Source organism: Erythrolamprus reginae, chromosome 2 (assembly GCF_031021105.1).
Source record: "Erythrolamprus reginae isolate rEryReg1 chromosome 2, rEryReg1.hap1, whole genome shotgun sequence".
NCBI lineage: Eukaryota > Metazoa > Chordata > Lepidosauria > Squamata > Dipsadidae > Erythrolamprus > Erythrolamprus reginae.
Window position 1 is genome coordinate 289,989,782 of NC_091951.1, and position 23,436 is coordinate 290,013,217.

Sequence of the window (23,436 nt, forward strand, 5' to 3'; positions counted from 1 at the left end):
CAATAGGCTATAAGATTGTGATTTTTGACTACACTTCGAACTGTCACAAATCTGGTATAAACCATTTTATTATCTCATAAAATAACACGAGATGTTATATATATTTAGATATGTAGATTTATTATTATCTGTTAACTTCTCCGCAATGTGTTTATTTCAACTCTGGCATTGAACACTTCTGATACAATCCTCGAAACATGGTAATGAGCATATACAATCTGACCCAATTTTTGTTCTCAATACAACTCCCCCATTTACTCGCCGACACTTTTACTCGTTTTGTCTATAGGTTTTTCTTTTGTTTTTCTTTTTTTTTTCTTTTTTTTTTTCTGTACTGTTTGTCCTTATGTTTCGAATTGTATCTCATGTTGTATTATAAGATGTAAATGTTTTCATTTTAATAATAAAACAATTTAAAATTAAAAAAAAAAAAGAATGAATACTATCCTAGGTAATATTCCATTTAAGGTAAAAAAGTTGTAAACATGCAAAGCAGTCATACTGCTGAGTCATATTGACTAAGCTGCAACCTAATTGGGCTAGATCAGTATAAGAAGCAATGCACTTTTGCAGTGGATGTGGTGGTTTGGTTGGTTAGTCTTGTGGTTAGTCTTGTGGGTGGATTGGTTTACTGAATCATGCTTTATAGTTGTAGTAAAGTACTTTCTGTAAATAGAAGAATAGGAGAGATTCTCTGGGAGTAAAACCTCTTCAACCAGTTCCTACTGAATTGTCTTCATTCTTCATTGGCTTCAGTTCCTGAGTTCTTTTGTCACAGATTCCTGTGCCTAGCCAGTAGCTTTCGAAGACAACTAGGACAATAATAACTGTTATTTTTCCCCTTCCCTGCAGACCTCTTCCTCTTCTTCATTTTGGCTTGTTTTACTGGAAGGAGAAATAAATGTATATGTACTGCATTAGCGTGTGTCTATGTTTTAGAGAAAAAATTGATAGACACATTAGGATAGATACTAAGTGCATATATGAGGAATTTTACAGGAATTTTAATAATTATTATCCTTTTTTCTTTTTTTCTTTTCTAAGTATGACTTCTATCATATGTATTTATACATGTACATTGTTCTGCCAGGCTCTCTGGTATGAACCTCCCGAAAATTCAAGGGTACAAATTTCAGACACACAGTCAGGAAAACAGCAAAACATGGTCCTGAAGAACTGCGATCAAATAATCTTCCACAACGGCCAAACCAACACGCTGCTATTTGTATCAGCAGCTCTGATTACTAGAGCCCCACCCAAACACAGGTGGCCTCTCTTATCTCCTGTAATATGTCCTCATTTGGTCTCTTCTACGCATAACTCTGTGCGTGAGTGGGTCCAGGACTTCCGCATCTGAATCGACCGAAGATAATGGAGATTGGCTTCCTGGGCTGTGTGCCAAGCCTCCCTCTTCCAAGTCACCCCCACCTTCTTCTTCACCCGAGGAAACTGCACTACCTGCCTCTGTCGGCAATAAAACAGGCCTATGACATGTTGATGTTTCCACTGCATCCACCTCCACATTCCTTGGGGCAGGAGCTGGGCTAGATCCAACTACAACAGTACATATATAGCAATAAGTTAAAATTTATCAGAAGAAAACTAGGTTGGTTTCAGCTAGCAGCTGGGAAACCAATTAACAAGTATGGGAAGATGGACATTGCAGAAGACTTTTAGCAGTGTATACATATTTTATTTATTAGTCTGGAGCTCAAGTGTGCACATCAAACACTACCACAAAATAACAAGGATATTGAAGTACAAGGGTGGCTTAAAATAGTTCCATGGCTGAGAGTAGATTTAAGCCTATGCCTCCCCAGTTTCAGTCAACTATCTTAATCGCTCTCCCAAATCTCATGTAGAAGCTATGGCAGTCATTATGAGCAAATCCTTAAAACCTACAGATAAAAAGGAATACTTTGAAAAGGCCAAAGGAATGGGTTTTAATTATAACCCTTGAGGAGTCAGGAAGCATCTCAGGAAATGGTGGATTAAGGCCACCATATGCATAGGGTATTTGTTGTTAGGGCTCCTCCTGATTAAAACACTGCTTCTTGTATTATACATAATGGTGTTGTAGCTGTAGCCAATGTTCCTTGTAATGCTTTTTCAAGTACAAAAATTGCTTCAGAAAAAAAAGAAGAAGAGCATTTGGGGAAGTAATTCTGTGGAAACCAATGAAGTGGCTCACATAGGCAATGTGTGATGCAAATTTGCTTAAAGGATCTTATTTTAAGCTATTACTCCATGAGCCTTAAGGCATAAGGAAAAAAGAAGAGAGGGAGGGAGGCAGGGAGGTGGAGGGAATAGGCTCCTGTTTGGTATAGCGATTTAGAACATCACTGCAAGTATGTTCAGCAAGAAACCCTTCATTAATCCTTTCCTGTAATTCTACCCTATTCACCTTCTGCCATGCCTAGCTCAATAGAATGTAAAACCTGTTGTCAGCACAGTAACTAACCCAGAACCCATCCATTACGCAGTCAAGGCATTTGTAACGTTTGCTGATTTACTCATGAATAGAAGCACAGAGTAGAACAGGATTGAGAGAAGAGATTGTCCTTTTCCCACTTCACTAGCACATCTGCAGCATGTCTGATGTGTTGAATTGTTAGAAATGATCAAATGCTTTAATACATTTAGCTTTTGATTTATTCTGGCATTTATAATTGCCTAAACTCCTGATAAGCCACCCCGAGTCCTCGGAGAGGGTCGGCATACAAATCTAATAAATTATTATTATTATTATTATTATTATTATTATTATTATTATTATTATTATTATTATTATTTCAGTACAACACAGCAAACGAGATCACTATGCTGGATTTCATATTTCATCACCAGTCGGGCGCTTCCCAAGCACCTAGGACTGCGTGATGTAGTGGCGAATTATGTTTGCTGATCCCAGTAAAGCGGCCTTTTGCAATTGACAGATGGAGATTTTGTCAATTCCGATGGTTTTCAAATGTCCGCTGAGATCCTTTGGTACTGCGCCCAGCATGCCAAATACCACTGGGACCACTTTCCCTGGCTTATGCCAGAGTCATTGCATTATTATTATTATTATTATTATTATTATTATTATTATTATTATTATTAAAGAGGGAAGAAGAGTTACCAGTAAATGTTTGTCGCTGACAGTGGGGAAAAGGTACAGTAAATCTCTCATTAAAAAGCCATTTTTTATTGCAAAGTAGGCCTCTGGAATCCATTATATCTTCTAGAACTTGAACTGGGGTGGTATTCACTTACCTTCCCTATTGGTTTACAAATGTGAACACCTGTGTTCCTCTGTGCATGCACTTTGCTCCTGCACACACTTTCCATGCATGGCCTCGGCCTCAAAAACTTGCCTAAATAAGACAAAATAAAGCCGGGGCAGGTAAGTAGGGATGGGCTTACCCACAATTTTCACTACTGGTTCAGGTGAACAGATCCAAACTGGCTAAATACCACTTCTGACTTAAACCTTCTATATTCATAAGGAAATTTCAGTTTGTAACATAATTTATAATTTAAAAATGATCTATTACTATTGTTGTATGTACACTGAGAGCTTATATACCGGAGACAAATTCCTTATGTGTCTAATCACATTTGGCCAGTAAATAATTATAATCTAATATCTAATGTAATATATTCTGATATGCACATAAATATTAATTAATTTAAAAGGAAGAATTGGATCTGGGCTTGTTGTGGCCCGTTCACATCCTGTGCAATTAGCAATGGATCCAGAGGACTCAGAGACAGTGTAGGCATGGTACAAGCGACCTGGGTTCCTGGCACCTGAGCCTGAGAGAGAAGAGGATGTGGTGTCAGAGGCTGAAGAGCAACCAGGGCCTTCTGCACCTCTTGAGATGAGTGACTCAGGAGAAGAGGAGAAGCCTTTTCTTGATGCTAGGACTTGTAGGGCCTATAGGAGGTAAGAGTGGTTACTCAGGAGTAGGCTTCTTCCCTGTGATTTGATTCAATGTAAGTTTGTTTTGCTTCTTCTATTGTGCCCTATAAGAATATTTTACCTAAGCATGGACTTTGTCGTTTCCTTAATCCTATTACCACGTCAAGTCTGTTTCCTTCGGCTTTCATTGTAATTGGAGGAAGAAGACAGAAGTGCTCCCAGTATTTAAATTATTAGACTCAGTCCTTATCTGATTGGACAAGATCAATCTAGCCTGGATGATAGTTCAACTCTACAAGAAGGAGCATATCAGGTTAGTACCAATGCCCCTTCTAACTCAATATTTGAAACTTAAATCCCTCTTTCAAAGTTTATTTTCATCTCTACTAATCTGCTTTGTACAAATACATATTTTGAAGCTTGTGTACTTGACATGCTTTGTACAAATACATATTTTGCTTTGTACAAATACATTTTTTGAAGCTTATGTACTTGATTTGGAGGGGGGGAATCAAGATGCGAGTCATTTCCCATAACCTAATACAGTGAGAAGACCATCTTGAATAATACTTTTAAAATAGAGTTGGGACTTTCTCTTATATCTTAATAGTAAAATATTAATGTTGTAATCATGCTAATATAGATCAGAACTTCTATTTCTCTGCCGTACGTGATTGATATTGGATTTCATGCTTCAAGCTTGAGAACACGTACTTCAATAACTCAATGAGATTGGAGCAATCCAAAATAATGTATGGCCTGTGATGAAAGTGCTGCTTCTTTCAAATTCTCTACAGATTTCTCTTCCAGCACATTTCTGATGATGCCTCCCAACATTTGCTGGCTATCATAATTGTCTTATTTTGCCAAATGGAAATGTTTATGGAATCCTGCATTTGACTATGCTGAAAAGCTAAGCAATGTCATACCAGGTTAAGTATTTGGATAAGAGACTATCAAGAGTTTCCAGGGTTGGAGGCTTAAAAGAGCAAATGGGAATTTATTTGTGTGAGTCGAGCTCAATTGGTAATGTTACATTTATGAGGGGAGGAAAAGCCTTTAAAACAAAACCCCAAAAAATGTAAGAATGGATTACTCTGATTAAAATGATAGGATGAAAGAATTATTGATCCCTTTTCATCTCTCATGATCCATCATAGGCTGAGATTGCTATGGCTTTACAGAGGAAACAGCTTGATAATTGCAAGAAAACAAGGCAGAATTGTAACTTGTTCCCAGTGATCCCCCAACTTTGTCCACACTTCATTAACAAACTGTGATTATATACCTGTATATGGATGTGTTGTAAGGAATATCCTTCTGGTTCTGTTCCAAGTGGGTAAAAAGACATTGGATTCATGGAAGTTGCTTGGAAAGATGGTTTAATGGTGGACAGGAGCATATGGCATGAATTCCTGAACAGAAAAGGTGAATCACATGCTTTCAGATGTTAGATAAAAAGGGGGAAAAAGTTGCTGAGAGTTCCTGAGTTTTTATAATCTCTGTTTGGGTCCCACCTCAGAGTTTCATATTTCTGTATAAGAAATGCACTCTGATTGGTGGTCAGACTCCCAGGGGCCATAGAGGGACAACTCTGTAGGCTATGTTTTCAAGTTCACGTTTGGCTGACCCTTGCTAGGTGATGGCGTAATGAAAGGGCTTTGGGCAATTTCTCATATGGCTCTGTCTGAAGGAGGTAGATCTTTGTTATGTAGAATAGACTGGTCCAGGCTATTAACAAAGGTGGGAGGGGATAAGTGAGCTGAGCCATTGACAAAAGTGGGGGCTACTAAGACGGATTCTTTTTCTGTCTTAAAGCATGTTTTAAGGGACATTCTATGTAATATTATGCTTTTTAAATATTTCCTAGGATATTTTATTTTTCTAGGAGAGGTGTGGATTCTAACTTTTTAGAGATAGATGTTTGTGAACACATCCTCTAGCTCTGGATACAAGATAAGATAAGATACTAGACAAATTCAAATAACATACTAAGCTAAGCTTTAACTATAGTTCATTGAATATACCATGATTGTCTAGGCTCTGACATGATAGACCATCAGCTGTGGGCTAGATTGCCACAACATGCCTATCAAAAAGCACAACAACCCTACAACATGGCTTAGCATGCTTTGTGAATTAAAATTAAGCATACTCGTATTAATTTTCTTCTGGAGTGGATAGTCATCTAGCCAATAAGAAACTGCATTATATACACCAATAAAATGACAGTCGCCTTCCCCGGCATCTGATAAAATTTTATTCAGCCTGCAAAGCCTGCAAAAATGTGCAGCAACATTTGGTTTTGGATAATTAAGTCAAGGAAAATGATAGACTTGCTTTGGAGCACAAAACGGGTATGCTGTGGTCTTTCCCTTCTTCCAAGCATCTTCTCCTTCCTGTAAAATGTTGCATCTTATCTTCCCAACTGGTTTATAGAGCAGCAAATGAGTTCTGATAAATTACACAGTAAAAAGATTGAATGCTGCTTTGTTTTAACCTGCAGGAGAAGAGAAGCTCTCTTCCTCTAATTAGCCGAATGTTAAACCTCTTCCTAAGAACAGCTGCATTGTAGCTCATGGCTTCCTGCTGATCCAGTTGACATAGCGTGAATCACTTTGACCTGCTACTGCTTTAGCCGTCTTTTGATCCAGGCTCTGTTTGCAATTTGACCCATTCAGATGACTTTCTTAGAATAGCCTAGCAAGACAACAGCCACATCAGCTCCATTTATCTAATGGAGTCTCCCTTCCCCCACCCCATCCCAGAATTGAAGCTTTGCCAATCCTTTGTAGAGAAGAAAAGGGAATCTGTATCTGATGGACTTTGAACTACCATCTGGCAGTGTTTAATGTTTTGTGCTCTGTTCTGAGAGTGGTGTGCTGAATCATAACTTAAAGTTCAATAGCCATTCAGTCACAGGGCCCCAATTCAAAGTATTGTTTACAAAATGCTACCTCCTAAACAAAGCAGAATTTAGAGATGGGTCTCCCTGAGGCTGAGTCTTGCTGGCCTAGAGAGACCTTGTTCAAGTACCAGCCTCTTTGATTGCATAACGTTTAACTCTAAAATTATTGCCCCTGACAAGAAATTTTTGGTGTTAAAGCCAATGTAAAATGTTTTGAATTTGAAGCAGATGGTCCTCATGAAATACTGTGGTTATCGGAAGGAATGGAGTAAACAAAAACTTTCTTGCTAAATGAGCTACCATCACCGAGTTATATTTCCTCAAGTGAGCCTCCAGCCTAATATGTAAGATTGGGGTCCATGTCCCACTGAAGCAACAATAGCTCTATAACAATAGCACAACCACATTTTAATTTAATGGCACAATAACCTAATCTACTAAATACGAGAAGAATCTTCCTTTTAACAGAAAGGACAGAATTGGATGGGACCTTGGAGGTCTATTAGTGCATCACCCTGCTTAGGCAAGAAAGCCTATACCATTTCAGACAAATTGTTCTCCAAACTGTTCTTTAAAACTTCCAACGTTGGAGCATTCACAGCTTCTGGAGGCAAGTCGTTCCACTGATTAATTGTTCTAACTGTCAGGAATTTTTTCCTTAGATCTAGGTCGCTTCTCTCTTTGATTAGTTTCTATCCACTGCTGCTTCTCCTGCTTTTAAGTGCTTTTGGAAATAGACTGACTCATTTTGGAGCAACCCCTGAGATACCCAATTCCAGCAACCATTCTTGATATGTGTAACGGGGGGGAGAGGATGGAATAAAAGGAGGGTTTGGGAGGAAAGGGTGGAGACAGAGGGAATGCAAGGGGAGGAAAAAGGAACTTTGCTGGGGGGAGGGAGGAAAGGGGGAAAGGGGGAAGTGGAGAGTGGAGGTTGGGGAGGCAAGCTGAGGGAAATAAAGGGATAGAATATTCAATTCAATTCAATTTATTAGATTTGTATGCTGCCCCTCTCCGAAGACTCGGGGCAGCTCACAACAATAATAAAAACAATATTCCAGCGAAAACAAATCTAATATTAAAAAGCACATAAAACCCTATCATATTTTTAAAAAGCAAACAACATATACATACCCAAACATAAATATAAAAAAGCCTGGGGGAAAGATGTCTCAACTCCCCCATGCCTGGCGGTATAGATGGGTCTTGAGTAATTTACGAAAGACAAGGAGTGTGGGGGCAGTTCTAATCTCCAGGGGGAGTTGATTCCAGAGGGTCGGGGCTGCCAAAGAGAAGGCTCTTTTCCTGGGGCCTGCCAAACGACATTGTTTGGTTGACAGGACCCGGAGAAGGCCAACTCTGTGGGACCTTATTGGTCGCTGGGATTCGTACGGTAGCAGGCGGTTCCGGAGGTACTCTGGTCCAATGCCATGCAGGGCTTTAAAGGTCATAACCAACACTTTGAATTGTGACCAGAAACTGATCGGCAGCCAATGCAGGCCATGGAATAGCAGAGACTTTTATGGGGAAAGTCAGGGAGAAATAAAGAGATAGGATAGCAGAGGCTTATAAGGGACAAACCTTAGGGAAATAAAGGGATAGGATAGCAAAGGCTTCTGTGGACCAACCCTGATAGAAGAAGATAGGATGTGATAGGGGAGGCTTCTGTGAGGCAAGCCTGAGGAAGAGTAGAGTTAGAGTTAAAGGAGGCAGGCAGAGGAAACAATGAAGGAGCATGCCTGCTGAGAGGAGGCTGACACCCCCCCCCCATCCCCTGTCCCTGTACTCTTTCTGGAGTCTAAACATTATTTTCACGTTGTGCTGACCAAACTGGATGCAGTGTGGTCTTGCCAAGGCAGTATAAAATGGTATTAATGCTTCACGTGATCTTGATTCTATCCCTCTTGTTAATGCAGCCTAGAACTGTGTTGGCTTTTTTGGCAGCTGGCTGGCTCATATTTAAATGGTTGTCCACTAGGATAGTGTTCCCCAACCTTGGCAACTTGGAGATATCTGGACTTCAACTCCCAGAATTCCCCAGCCAGCATTTGCTGGCTGGGGAATTCTGGGAGTTGAAGTCCAAATATCTTCAAGTTGCCAAGGTTGGGGAACACTGCACTAGGACTCCAAAATCCCTTCCAGTTACTTCTGTTGAGCAAGGTACCACATACACTGAATCTGTGTACAGTATTTTGTTTTTCTTGCCTAAATGTAGAACCTTATTTTTTCACCATTGTATTTCATTGTGTTTGATGGTGTCCAATGTTCAAATCTATCAAGATCCTTCTGCATCTTGAGCCTATCTTCTGGGATGCTGGCTATTTCTGCCAGCCTGGTGTCATCTGCAAATTTGATGAGTTCCCCATCTATCTCCTCTTCCAAATCATTGATGGAGACTTTGAGGAATTCCGGGCCTAAAACAGGCCCTGTACTCTTTTACCGTATTTTTCGCTCCATAAGACACAGTTTTTTTCCTCCCAAAGTAGGATGAAAAATCAGCCTCGTCTTATGGAGCGAAGATGCAGGCAGGGGGGGGGAGGCTGCGAATTCGGAAGCGCCATCCCACCGGCTGGCTGGCTAGCTGCTGCCTGGCCCACCGTTCCCCGTAAGCTGCGCCCGTGAGCAGGCGTGCACCCCCAAATACACCCGAGCGCCCTTTTCCACGGGCGCGCGCTCCCCATCCCCCTGCCAGCCCGCGGGGAGGTGGGCGGGGGCGGGGAGGTGTGGCAGTAGAAGTAAAGGGAGCCGCGGCCGCCCCTGCCTCCCCACGGTGCCTCCAGCCAAATGCGCCCCTGGCTTCTCCACGCTGCCCTATTGCCCGCCCGATCCGCCTCCTCTCCTCCTCTGCCACCTCCTGCGTTGGGGCGCGATCTGCCTCCTCTCCTCCGCTGCCTCCTCCTGCCTTGGGGCGCAATCTGCCCCCTCTCCAACGTCGCTGCCTTCTGCCTTGGGGTGCGATCCGCCCCCTCTCCTCCGCTGCCGCCTTCTGCCTTGGGGCGCGATCTGGGAGTCCGGGACAGGGTGGCTTTACGCCATGAAGAGAAAACGGACGACTTTTCCCTGCTGCCGGAGCCGTTTCCTCTTCATGGCGCAAAGCCACACAGTCCCGGACTCCGGGATTGCTCGCCCAAGGCAGGAAGCGGTGGAGGAGGAGAGGGGGCGGATCGCGCCCCAAGGCAGAAGGCGGCGGCGGAGGAGGAGAGGGGGCGAATCGCGCCCCAAGGCAGAAGGCAGCCATCTGCCCAGACAGAAAGGAAACAAGAGAGAGAAAGTGAGAAGAAGAGAGAGAAAGAGGGGGAGAGAGAGAGAAAGAGAGGGAGAGGGAGAAAGAGAGTGGGAGAGGGGGGAGAGATAGCAAGAGAGGGAGAGAGAGAAAGAGAGAGGGAGAGGGGGGAGAGAGAGGGAGAGGGGGGAGAGATAGCAAGAGAGAGAGAGAAAGAGAGAGGGAAAGGGGGAGAGAGGGGGGAGAGAAAGAGAGAGGGAGGGAGAGAGAGGAGATAAAGAAAGAGGAGAGAGAGAAAGGAAGAGAAAGAAAGAAAGAGGGATAGAAAGAGAGAGAGAGTGAGAGATGCTCAGTGAGCCTTTCTTTGAAGTTGCCTTTCTTTCTTTCTTTCTTTCTTTCTTTCTTTCTTTCCTTCTTTCTTTTTCTCTCTTGCTCTCTTGCTCTTTCATTCTTTTTTCTTTCTCTTGCTTTCTTTCTCTCCTTCCTTCCCTCATTCCATTTCTTTCATTCCCCCTCTCTATTTTTATTTCTCTTTCATTTTCTTTCTCTCTTTCTTGCTTTCTTTCTTGCTCTTTTTCTTTCTCTCTTTTACCTTCCCTTCCTCTATTTCTTCTTTTCTTTCCCCTTCCTACCTTCTTCCCTCCCTCCCTTCAGTCCTTCCTCTCTTACTCTCCCCTTTCATAAGTTTCCTTGCTTCCTTCCTCTGTTCCTGTCCCTTCCCCCTTTCTTTCTTTCTTTCTTTCTTTCTTTCTTTCTTTCCTTCCTTCCTTCCTTTCCTCCCTCCATTTCTTGCTTTCCTTTTCCTTCCTCCCTTCTTCCCTCCCTCACTCCCTTCTTTCACTCCTTCCTCTCTTCCTCTCCCCTTTTTGGCTCAAAATATATTTTTTCTATTTTCCTCCTCTAAAATCTAGGTGCGTCTTATCAGCAGGTGCGTCTTATAGAGCAAAAAATACGGTATTTCCTAATAGTTTGCTTTTGGCAAATCTAATGTTCATTTTGGTTTTTCATGGATTTCAGCTATTGCACCTCTGATATATGTTCATGGAGTATCCCTATTTGCATATAACAACATAAAATAATTATTCCCTCCACAAGGCAATGTTTGCCAAGTAGAAGGCTAATGAGATTCAGCTGAAGATTCTAAGTTAGGCATTTCTGATTTTGCCAAATCTTTTTTCTTACGTTAGGGTTATGACAATGGTATCCTCATTCATCCATTTTGATTAATGATATTACAAAGGCAGGATTTTTTATTTTATTTTTTTAAAACCCTTTTATTAAGAAGCATATTAAGGTAAGAAGGATGAGCAGTTTCATTTTTTTTACTCTCACTTAGCAGGCAACTAATTGCATTGTACTCCATTGTGAATTACTTCCTGAATTTTATGCCTCACTTGATAAATGGCTTAAATTGGAAGGTGAGAACTTTTTCTTCTGTGGTTCAGGACAGCTTAAAAATGTTTTACGCGTGTATATTTTCACATTATGATATGATCTTAACATGAATACAATGCACTTTTTTTAATTCAACTTCTTAATTATAAAGTTAACATAGGATTTAAAGACATTTCTGGCAATTTTTTCTCTGAGGTGACAGGTGGCTCTTTTCTTTTCTGAGTGTTACTATAAAAGTAGACTTCCACTCTCCTCAATGCTTAGGGGATCACTTGAACAGGGTAGACCACATTATGCGACATATCTTTCTCTTTTACATGTTTCTCTAGCACATATCCGACAATTCATTTGAGTTTTTGCAGGAGAGGCGGAGTAACGACACGGACACAAGAGCTGGATTTAAAACTGGGTCATTTTTATTAATTAAATTTGCATAATTTATTCAAATAAATTAGCATAATTAGCATAATTAACTATAACCCTAACAAGGACCCACAGGGTCAAACAATTGCTTTCGGGGCAGAAAATGACATCAGAAAAAATTCCGGGGCAACTTATGGGCGTAGCTCCATGCTGATCCAGGTGAGGGACCACGCCCTCACCTGAGACATTGCCATGCACTTGCATGTGGGAGGTCCCGCCTGCTAACCCCTACAATGGGAAGTAAATGGGCGGGACCCAAGGACAGGTTCCCCCCAATTGCTCAGGTCGCTCACACCACAAGCCTTTGTAGAGAACCTGTCAATCATCCCCAAAGATGCCCAATGGAGAACACGCAGTTGCTAAACCACCACCCAGTTTTCCGCCCCTAACCTGCCTACTCAAATGACCAAAGGTAAGCCAATTAGCCTAAACGGGGACGAAGCACCCCCTTAACGCTTATCCGTCTCCACAGTGTGGAATAGGCAAAAAAACAATCGTGGCAAATGCCAAAACCGCCAAAAATTCCTATTCGGCCCCTTGGGCGGCCCTCAATGGCACACTGCAAGATAGGGAGGGCGGGGGATGAAGACCACCGGCAGGTATTCTGTTTAAACAAAAAACAAACAAACCTTTGAACAGTATTAATATTTTACCAAACCCAACTAGGTTTATTAGCTCATAAATAAAATTATAAATTTTCAGCAGCCATTGAATTACCTCTTTTAGTCGTTAGCAATTCTCTTCTGGAAACTACTTTTGCTTCCCATGATTCTCTCAAACTATTTTAAGACTGTATCTGTTGGCAAGTCTATATATGTGCTACCTTCTATCTCCTATAAGACGTTTTCTAATGAGAATTACTATTTGGCTACTCTCTTTATCAGCAAATGAGGACTAATACAAATCAGTATAAGCCATTAATTTGAGTTTCTGCATGGAAGCCTGCACACACAACTAGGTTGGGAGAAAAATGTGTCTGAATGCAAGTTTATCACTACTGTGACCAGATCTCAAGGTAAAAAAAAAATAGACTTGCATGTTAATTAGTCTAAGAGCCATGATAGCGCAGTGATAGCCTTCCATCCTTCTGAGATTGGTAAAATGAAGATCTAGATTGTTGGGGGAAATGTGTTGACTCTGTAAACCACTTGTTGACTCTGTAAACCACTTAGGGAGGTCTGTAAACCACTGTGAAGTGGTATAAGTGATATTACTATTACTAACATTTTTCTGGCTTATATAGGTGTTTGTATAACAGATTTTCTCATTTGCGATTCTCAAATTCAATCTAGAGCTGGTAAAAATGTAATCCCTTTATCCATTTGTATAGTTAATTTAGTACATATGCTAGCTCAAATGACAGCCAAACTTTACAAAATGAACTAAGGATGAATGTGAAGAAGACTAAACAAAAGCCATCCATCTCAAATTTCACCAACCTGACCTCATCTGTGCCTTAAAGGCCTTTAAGGGACTGGTTGGGAAATTTTATATCAATACAATAAAGTCATCGGTCAGGCTATCTTTTACCTTTTTGTATTCAGGCCTGCCTCATTTTCTACTGTGGGGAAATGCGAGGCAGGATTATATGGTGTAGGTCAGTGATGGCAAACCTATGGCATGGGTACCAGGTGGCACGCAGAGCCATATCTGCTGGCATGTGAGCTGTTGCCCTATCTCAGCTCCAACGTGCATGTGTGTGCTGGCCAGCTGATTTTTGGCTCACATGGAGGCTCTTGGAGGCATTTTTTGTTTCCAGAGAGCCTCCGGGGGATGGAAAGAGGATGTTTTTACTCTACCCTGGCTCCCTGGAAGCCTTTGGAGCCTGGGCAGTGTTCTGCCGGCTTATGACACAAGCCTTCAATTAAAGGTAAAAGTAGCCAAAACAGACACACACTGGAAAATGCAACAATAGTTTCTTTATCCAAAGAAAAATAGAAGCGAAACTCCTTTTTAAATTCAAAGGGATTTCTTGTAAAAACAAAACACACTTGAATGCAGTGAGATAACAAAGACAATATAACTCCAGTCAATTAACCAGTAACTGTGAAATTCGTCACAGCCACTACTCTTCAGACATTGTAAAACTCATTATGATTTATGGTCAAAGTCCTGAAATCCAAAGAGAGTCCTGAGAACAATCCTGAATGGCAAGCATAGTTCCCTCTAAGCTGAGCAGTGAGCAATCGCTCACTTAAAAATCATCATCAACTCAGAGTTTTCCAATCCTGCCCAGAAGCCGAGAGGGAAAGAGTGAGAGGGAAGGAGAGAGAGAGAGGAAGAGAGGAAGAGAGAGAAACAGATAGAAAAAAGAGAGGAAGAAAAAGAGAAAGAAAAAGAATGGGAGTAAGGAAGAGAGAAAGAAAATCAAAATCTAGTTTGAAACTAGCTCAACTATTTAAGTGGCATTTTGATATTGATAGAGTTGCCCTATTATGAGCTCACTGTTATAGACACACAGTACAGTACTTTATTTTGAAATTCTCTGAGGCAAAACAGGGTTTGTTTATTTATTTATTTATTTATTTATTTATTTATTTATTTATTTATTTATTTATTTATTTATTTATTTATTTATTTATTTATTTATTTATTTATTTATTTATTTATTTATTTATTTATTTATTTATTTATTTATTTATTTATTTAATATTTCTGTGCCGCCCAGTCCCAAAGGGACTGTCGCTCAGACACTATACTTTTTCGCCCACCTCCAAAAAAAATTAGAGGGAACACTGATGGCAAGTCAAGGTCCACAAGTACGATCAGATAATCTTCCACACTGCGAGGCCGGCACGCTGCCCATTTAACAGCAGCACTAATTACTTAAACCCCACCCAAGCACAGCTGAATTCTCTTATCGCCTGTAATACTTTTGAAGTTGTTCTCTCCTATGCATAACTCTACGCATGCGTCGGTCTATCCTTGTTTCCTCATCAGAGTCTATTGAAGATAATGAGGACTGGCTTCTTCCTGGGCTGTCTGCCAGGTCCCACTCTTCCATCTCACAGACACTTCCTTCTTCAGATGATAATTCACTGGCCGACTCTGTCGGCAGCAAAACAGGCCTGTGACATTTGGATGTTTCCCCACATCCACCTCCACAGTCCTTGGGGCAGGAACCGGGCCAGAGTTAACCACAACAGGGAGGGTGAAATGGGAGCTTACTGGGCCCACCAGAAGTTGGGAAACAGGACATTAATGGACTCTAGAGGGCCTCTGGGGGATGAAAGAAGCTGTTTTCATCCTCCCCAGGCATTGAATTATGAGTGTGAGCACTTGCGCTTGCACAATAGTGCATACACATGCTCTTTTGGCACCTGAGGAAAAAAAGGTTCACCATCACTGGAATAGGTGATATGTAGTAGTCTAAATAACATTATTTCCAGAAAGTCAAAGTCACTGTGCCTGGTAGCTGTGATGAAGTGACTGGGAGGCATCTTCAGTTTTGGATGATGCCTGATTGGCTCATATTCTGGGTATGTGGGTGCTGGGCAGGGACCTGAACTTATTGCCTACAGGTGAATCCAGATTTTTCTGGGCACCTAGTAGCTCTTACTCTTAGAGTCAAACAATAATACATCATCTAGCTAAAGGTAAATACAATTCTCTGCAATCAGATTAGAAAGTTCCATTTTTAAAAAACCTTTAGTGATACCCTATCTTTTGTCTCTAAATGAGGTCCACAAACCACCCTTCAGAGAAAACAGTTTTATACATACTTTGTTTCTCACAAAGACAACCAATATTGGAGCATTTCTTGCTTCAGCAAGATGTCCATTTAATTAATTCTAATGGCTCCATTAATCAGCAGGGTCTAACCTTGGATAGCTTAGAAATCCAAAGCACTAGTAATAGTCCCTTGGCAGAATTAGCTTGAGTGTAGCAATATTCATGAAATAACAATTTCTTCCCAAATGCATTTTTGGTCTTTATGGTTTTTATACTTCAGTGAGCAAAGCTATTTGAGTAAACAATCCATCCTTGACTCATTCTGTGTAGAGAAAGAGGATCTGCTTGGGACTAGTGTTTTTATAAACTGGAAAGCTGCCAACTCTCCCTGGGAAGAGGAATAGCCCATTAATGATGACACTGTGAATATAGCTTTTGTTTGGTCTTTAACTAAATTTAACTTTCATGTGTCCTCCTCCAGCTTTTGATAAAAGATAGCTTTGCTAGTGTTTTCTTAAGCTTCTTGGAAAAAAGTTCTGACATTCAAACTGAATGAGCTGTTTTAGCATTCTTTTTGGAGTATTACATATCAGAGGTTTTGTTTTTCTTTTAATGTTGCTTGACCTGTCAATTTATCTGTTGAAATGTTTCAGCGTATCTATTATCTATATAAAGGCCTCCATCATCCTCTTTGCACCATGAGTTAAAGTAGGGGGGGGGGAAACACCCATGTAATCTTAACTGCATTCTATCCACTGGAGTTATTTATGGAAATAGGATCCAGCATTCTTTTTATATTCACTTGCTGGTAGTAACTGTCAGCCAAAACCTGGGAAAATTTGTTTTACCCTCACTGTTCTGCATGGTGAATATATTTCATTATTCCATCCTTACCACTTCAAAAAGAGTTTATTGATATGATGTTATTGTTGTTGTTGTTGTTGTTGTTTCACTTATTTGAAAATACACATAGTAAAAATGCAAATTTAAAATGCTATCCTTCCCTAGTTTGTTGTCATATGACCGCTTTCTCTATACAGGTGAAAGGATTACTGCTGTAGATTTCTGAACAGGAAGAAAAAAAGTGATTTACTAGAACTTTTTCAAATAAGTGGGTCATGAAACCAAGAGGCTGCATTTGTTGGTAAAGTGAAAAATGAATGTTCTGGTTAAAATATTCCTATCCCAGCTTTCTATCTTTCAAATATATGCTAGGCACTCATTTTCAAATACTCACAAAAACGAACCAGTACATATCACATATATGGTTCAAATGTCACAGGAAAATGTAAGCTTTTACTGATTCATCCACTGTGCTACACAATAGTATGGAGTAGTTTGATTTATTGTATTAACCCTGGATTCTGATGTAGTAAATAACCCAGCAAATTGTGCTTTATTCTGTATACCTTGTTTAGATTAAAATCGTTCTTTTATTCCATGTCATATTTTCAGAACAAACTAAATTCCATTTGAATTCTTCTGTCTTGATGGTGAAAGACTTTTGAATAACACTTGATAATTTAGGAGACCTCTTTATCAACACAAATGAAAAATAAGCTCTGTACAAAATCCCCCCTTTTTTCTCCATTTTTAACTGCATATATCTTATAGAGTACTGTGAATATCCAGAGGCTCATGCCTCACATTTTCCCAAATGATCTCTTCTCTCTCTTTCCCCCCCCCCCCTGTGAACTAGAAGACCCCTGGCTATATTGAAGAGAGCTGGATGGATGACTTCTAGAAGTGCATTGGAGGTGGTAAAGCAAAGATCTATGAAGAGAAAATGCTCCTTTGTAGAAAGCGATGGGTATCGATTTTATTTGACAGATGCTGAGGTCCTTTATAAAAAGACTATCGTGCAATAAAATATAGTTCAAAAGTGAAATCAATAGCATATCAGTAGTGAAACCAGTCTTCATAGTCTTTTCTAAGATATAAAACATACAGTTCAACCTTGAGACATTCAATCCATTAATCGGATTGGTTGCCCTTGAAATTCAGAGACACAGAAGTAAATGTGTCATTGAAAAGATGTGACATGGCTACATATGACATAAAAATATATGAAAGGATTCACAGTGAAACATAAAGAAAATTCACAAAATATCTATATCTATCCATCATACCTGTCTATCTATCATCTATCTATATTTTCAAGAGCAAAGGGCTTGTTGGCATCAGTAATACTTCATATCTCTGATGAATATATACAATACTGCAGACATAATAGTAATTTTCAAGTTCTTTGGAGAGGATCATTTCACAAGAGGACTAAAAGTAACTAAGAAATACTTGAGTTCTGAACAATATTTAAATAAAACTGAAGAACTGTTTCAAAACACAACATATGAGGAAAAAGGGGAAAGGAGGCATCACTTTAGATATGAATAAGTTTTTAACACTGGGTGCACACAAATGACCTGGGAAAGAGAATGACTTTGTTAGTCATCCCCTTTTGCTAGACCTGAAGGGAAAAAGACATTAATAAGCATGTGCATAATTGAATATACATAGCTCCTTCAGATACAGGTTTTGAAATTCTGTATGTACACACACATTAAACCTACCATGCCATTATTTTAACTAACTTCTCTATATAAGGAAGAAAGACACTGAATTCAATAACCATCAGTTGCCATCCCAGTGTTTATATGGGTCAGTGACTATAACAAACACTCTGCAGTTCACAAGAGACAGAGAACAAAATGTTTTTCACACATGAATATATTTTTACATTCACCCTTACATTTTCCCTTTAATAACAAGGGGGGAAAGGGTGGTAGCTAATGGGAATTCTATTCCAACACAGCTGGAAATCTCCAGGTTGGAGAATTCCGACTAAGGTCATTGTCCAAATCATTGTAATGTTCTTCAGAAATGTTAAGCTTTCTTAAAACTGAGTTGGAAGGAAAGAAACTGATTTTGAATGACTGCCAGATCAATTTGAATGCCACTATCTGGATTTTAGCATGACGTAAGGTATGTGACTAAGTGATCAAGAGTATAAACCAGCATAGATATAATGTAGATATAATGTCAGAGACAAATCCTGAACCTTGGACAAAAACCTTGGAATAGAATATTTTGCATGGTTAAAATGTGACTGCTAGGAAAAGCATAATCTCTATTTTCTCTTTTTTTCCCCTGTAAAATATTTGACTCTGAATAAAATGTGCCACAATGGCAGCATGCTATATGTTTTTTCAGTTCTGCTACAATTCATTTGCCAGGCATTTAGAAGGACTGGGAAACTCATGATGTGACAGTGCCATTTTATGCTCACTCCATGCATTTTCTATTTCCTTTCATGGTTCTGCCATTGAACCAACCAAACACTTAGCACCCATTGAAATGAAAACTGCTCTGGGCTTCTTGGAAATAGGATGTAGCCATTTATACACAGCCCGAAAAAGAGGACAAAAGAGTACACTCATTTGCATAAATTCTATCCATGGCACATTTAAAAAGAATGGCTATAATTTAAATAGAAATACAATACTCCACACCCTTTGTGTTGTTATAATTGTCTGGTAGTCTTGGTCACCTAGAGGATGGGGTATAGGACTTTATTCTTAAGGCTCTTTAATTTTAAGATCAAACTTGGGCTAGAACATAATTTACATAATTGTCCAACTCTACCTACCTAGCCTTCCATAAAGCACCACAGAAATGCCACCACCCCACCTCAAAGTGCTGGGATCTAAGGTGACTGCATGTCTTGTCAGTTGATTTGATGGCAGGTTTTTTTAATGCATTAGGGTTTTATAGTTTTAATATGCTCTTTGTATTGTTTTAATATTTGATTGAGGGTTGCCCAGAGTTAGTTATAAGATGCATGGATTATTTAAAATGTTTTAAATAAGTAAATAAATAAATGCCTTTAGGGAATTGTCTTGATGGCCTTTCAGAGTAGGTGGGACATAACATTATACACTTGGAGCAGCGAGATTAAAAAAATTATAAGTATATTTAAATTTGTGAATTACAGCTTTACCATTTCTGATAGTTAGAGTGCTGATGTAAAAAAAAAAGAATCAACTGTAAAAATTAAAAAAGGATGTGGTATGCTGCCTTCAATAAGAGTTGTGTGACAGAATTATATCTAATTTTGATGCAAAATTCAGTGCCTTCAATAGAATCCATATCCACTTCAAGCTGCAAGTCAACTATGGGTTTTAAAAATATGCTTTTATTTCTTGCCATTTGGTTATTGCACCGTTAATAATGTGAAGTGATTCCATTCAAAATCAAGTGTGTTTAATATGATATAAAACAACATGAAGATCTCTTAAGAGCTTATTCATACATGCATGTCACCTTATAAACAGCTGGAGAAAAATCAAGAAATGTGTACTGTATCTATGAGCAGACTTACATTTTGTAGGCATTTCTAAAAATAATGTAATTAAAATCAAGTGTGAGGGGGGAGTGTATAACTGAGTGGGAGCCAAGAAATGTTGGAGTCAGTTTAAATTTCTTTTTTACATAGTCTGTGATAGTGAACGTTTAGTTATTATTCATTTACCCATCTTTTTGCCAATGATGGAATAAATTATTCCATATACTGTCTACTGCCTACTATCCCTGTCTTACTGTCACATTGTCCTCATTTATCTATACTTACTTTGCTACTGTTTATGTTTATACCTATACTGTACTGTACTTGCTATCAGTGAAGGGCTACCCAAAATTTTACTACCACACTGTGGGCGTGTCTTATGCAGGATGCCCTGCATTTTCTTTCAACATCTTTCAGTGCAAATTGGGTGCTCTGAGGTAGAGCTCCATTTTTACTACCCTACTGAGTTCCCCCCCCCATCCGGGCAGTTGCCCACCCCTGCTTGCTATTTTGTACATGTTTGACAAACAAATGAAAATTAAAAAGAAAAATAAACAAGTTTTTGTCCTCTTTTTAAGTAAGTCAATTTTTAAATACAAAATAGAAGTAGAAATAAACATTTCCTAATAATAGAACAAAAATAAAATATCAATAACTGATATGATGACCTACTAGAAAAGCCGGTGTATCTTCATAATATCTCTTTAGCTTCAATATAATTGTGAGATTCTACCTGAGTCAGACATTCCACATAACTTAATGGAAATAATTAAAAGCTAAGTAATCTTGGATAGTGACTCAAATAGAAGAAAAAAAATTGAAATCATATCTCCAGACATTGTAGCTTTCAAAAATGGGGCACTAAAAACATGCAAGCTTGCATGTTTTTAGTGCCCCATTTTTGAAAGCTACAATGTCTGGAGATATGATTTCAATTTTTTTTTTCTATTTGAGTCACAACAATATTTGAGTCACAACAATATTTTTATTGTTTTTATTTTTATTCAGGAAGATTTATGGACTGTTACGTTTCTCTCTCATTCACTGCTGAAAGGAATTTTATTCCTTAACTTTTTGTCTTGGTCATTATCAAATACCTCCATCTTGTTTAAATAACTTGGTATTTAACTTCTATTTGATGTTGAAAATGTAGGGCTGTTGAAATTGCAGCCAAGAGGATATGACTGTGCCTATGTGTGTGCAAGTAAAGTGATAGCTTTCTTTTTTTAAAAAAAATTGCTCTATCTATTCCATTATTTACAAAAGTTGAAACTACATGGGCTGTATTTTTATTTTTATCTTTTAATGTTGCCAAAATACTATTGGATTTTGTGAAGTTTTCCTTTGATATACAATAGATAGGCTTGCACAAGAATCCGTTACCTTTTTTTAGCTTAAATTTTGGAGGATAAAAACTAATCATTTAAGATCAATTTACTAAGGATAAGAAGTTAATTCCAAACGTACACCTTTTTAAACCTATTGAAATAATGGAAAACTAAGCTGATTTTAAGCATGCTTTTTCTGATCAAAATAAATTTATCCAATATTGCTAACTAAAATCTCTAATAGCCAAAATGATCCTAGTTTATGTAAGGCGTTAATGTTTTTGGTGTGTGTTTGAATAATCGTATTAAATGCTGCAACTGACAATGCTGCGAGTCTACGGAGAGGGGCGGCATACAAATCTAATAAATAAATTGGATGGGAATAAAATTTGTCCATAGCATTGCCAATGATGAGCATTCTGAATTTAAGAATACCCAAGTAGAGCTAAATATTAAATTTGAATCATTATTTGTCCTTCATTCATTCTTATATATCCATAGTTAAAATTCACAGATACCTTATGTCAGGTTATAATTTAATATTCATGGCAACAATGCATAATACTGTTTAAGAATTCTACAGTTACCATAAATAAATGCTTGCTTAAGTTTTATTATTATTATTATTATTATTATTATTATTATTATTCAAACTCTTTGGTTTCCTACTGATTCATGCAGGAATTTTATTAACTCTGATTTTAAACGTTCTCCATTCTTCTTCTTACCCCAATTCTAGCTGTTGTACTAAACATGTACAGGACATGATTGTTTACATTCCTTATGTTATAATCACAGTATTAATTTGTAGAATAAGTCGGATATGTTATTCTGGTGTGGCAAAGTAGGGAAGATTCTTATAGACTCTTAAAGATAAACACAGTTATTATGGTATAAGCAATTGTTGATGGAAGCTCATGTCATAATAAATTGGTCAGTCTTTAAATGCCTCCAGTTACAACATTTCAGTTCATATGCAGAAAAGTTCAGAAATGAAAGCAGAATGAATAGGGAAGAGAGTTATGGGAAAAAAGACATCTTATAATTGGTTCTCTTTTAAAGTACCTGGACCATTGGAATAGAAAACATTAGAAATGGAAATCTCTTTAAAAATCCCAAATTTAACACCATTGCTTTTCAGTTGATTTCAATAATATCAACCATAATAAGTTTTTCTGGTTCAAGTAGAGTAGGACAGGGCAGGATAGGATAGGATAGAATCTGACCATTTAAGCTATGGTTTCTTAGCTACAAATATGCACACAATCAAAAAATGACAACAAAGTCACACAGAGGACTCTCCTTGCTGTCTAAGGGCTATTTGGATTTCTGTGCAAAATAATGCCTGTATTTTTTAATATAGTGTATAATCTCTTTTCAGCAGTCCATGAAAGAGTTGTGTGGTTTCAGCAATCCTTTGTCTCCATGAAAGAGAAGAATACCATCTGCCATTTTGGGTTACATCCAGGGGTGGGATCCTCTTACCTTCCTACCAGTGCGTTGTGTACGTATCGCGATATTTCATATGCTTGTCCCCTCACACAATTTTCTTTCTGTGCATGCTCAAAGAGCAAAAACATTGCTGAAAATTAGGAAACAAAATATGGTGCCATGCACGGGCCAGCAAAGACAGCGCCAGAGTCGTCATGCACAAATTGCGCAATTGGCAGGCCACTACCAGAGTCCACTACCACTGGACTGGACTGGTAGGAACCCATCTCTGGTCACATCATATTCTTGTTTTTCTCTGACAAATGTAGCAAGACAAACATTTCATTAAATAACCTATTCTGGTTTAAGTACAAATTTTATTTATTTGGACAGATATAGGGACAGAACTCATTCTTAATCTGAGGACTTGCTATACGGTGTTCCCTCAATTTTCGCCGGTTCAAACTTCACGAAAAGTCTATACCTATTTCAAAAATATTAATTTAAAAATACTTTGCGTTTTTTCCCCTATATTATGGTTTTTCCCACCCAATGACGTCATATGTCATTGCCAAACTTTCGTCCGCCTTTAATAAATATTTTTTAAATAAACTTTAACAAATAAACATGGTGAGTAATAATCTAAATGGTTGCTAAAGGAATGGGAAATGGTAATTTAGGGGTTTAAAGTGTTAAGGGAAGGCTTGTGGTACTGTTCATAGCCAAAAATAGTGTATTTACTTCCGTATCTCTACTTCGCGGAAATTCGACTTTCGCGGGCAGTCTTGGAATGCATCCCCCGCGAAAAAT